Here is a 1,307-nt window from a genome sequence, read left to right as displayed (position 1 = left end):
TAAAGTATTAGTAAACTACTAGTAATTTATATAATTTATTAAAATATAATATAAGATCAACAATATAAATTTTCTTCTAAAGTGTTTTTAGAAAATTACTTACTATTATACTAAACATTACTATTAATGTGCCGCATAGACATAAATAAACTTAAATCCAAAAAATAAAAACAGAAAAATAAGAAACAAGAATTAAAGAAAATATTAAAAACATTAATGTTTTTAGTACATATAATTACATATGTATCTTTATTTAAATTTTAAGTATAAAAGTATTCTAATAAAATAATAAAAATTAGTATATAATACCACTTCATTCTTGAAATGTACTTCCTGTAATTGTTCTTCAAAATCTGTTAATTCTTGGAACGTAGATATAGGCAATTGAATATTATTTTCTTCATTAAAAGAATTGGCTGATTGCATTTTTCCCTCCAATATATCGATTTTATTTTCAAGAGTATTAATTTTATATATAATTTTATTCAGTTTTCCTAATACTAACTTCTTATATTCTGGCAAAATATATAATTATAGTATATTAATGATAACAATAAATACTACTATTTAGTATTAAAAATCATATAATAAATTTATTACAATTATATAAAAATCATATAATTATATAAAATCATATAATTATATAAAAATCATATAATTATATAAAATTATATAATTATATAAAAATCATATAATTATATAAAATCATATAATTATATAAAAATCATATAATAAATTTATATCATATAATAATATTTAATCATATAATAATTTTGTTTTGTAATACATATATTACTATAAAACATTTAAAATTCAGGAGTATTTTAGTAAAACTTACCTCGCGTATAAATATTTTCAGTGTCGCTATCGCCATTAAGATTTAGTGTAAAATTTCTTTCTTTGTTATTTTTGGAAATTTGAGTGTTAATATTTTCAACTAAAAAGTAAAAAAATTATAATTATAATTTTTGATTTAATTTAAACATTATGTATAGTCCTAAATTGATATATTCACCATTACTGCTCAATACATAAGAAGTTTTTTTGCTTAATGAACTTGTAGAATTATGTGATTTATCAATATGCTGTTTGTGAGATGATACAAAGTTTCCAATTTGTGGATAATCAGGCAGGATTTTATTTGACCTCACATCATTGTCTTCATCCTCGTTTGAACATACATCTTCCTCTGAAGACGATGTGACAGTTATTTTTTTGCTTTAATACGTCGTCTTTTTTTGTTTTGTTCACGTAATCCATCAGAAGACATATCAATATTTGATGTATCTTCTGCAAGCACTAATTTA

The 1,307-nt window shown here is 20.0% G+C and overlaps 1 long non-coding RNA gene across 1 annotated transcript; it reads right to left on the bottom strand.

Annotated features, from left to right (window-relative positions):
• Positions 1-379: 379 nt before the first annotated feature.
• On the bottom strand, positions 380-1,301 carry LOC105460411. Its single transcript, XR_975827.1, has 3 exons — positions 1,016-1,301; positions 839-937; positions 380-515 (listed from the first exon to the last, which is right to left on the bottom strand). It is a non-coding gene; the product is annotated as an uncharacterized LOC105460411 (long non-coding RNA).
• Positions 1,302-1,307: the final 6 nt, after the last annotated feature.

The sequence above is a fragment of the Wasmannia auropunctata genome, unplaced genomic scaffold (genome assembly GCF_000956235.1).
Source record: "Wasmannia auropunctata unplaced genomic scaffold, wasmannia.A_1.0 LD322480.1, whole genome shotgun sequence".
In the NCBI taxonomy this organism is placed as follows: Eukaryota; Metazoa; Arthropoda; class Insecta; order Hymenoptera; family Formicidae; genus Wasmannia; species Wasmannia auropunctata.
This window is presented reverse-complemented; position numbering and strand designations above follow the sequence as displayed.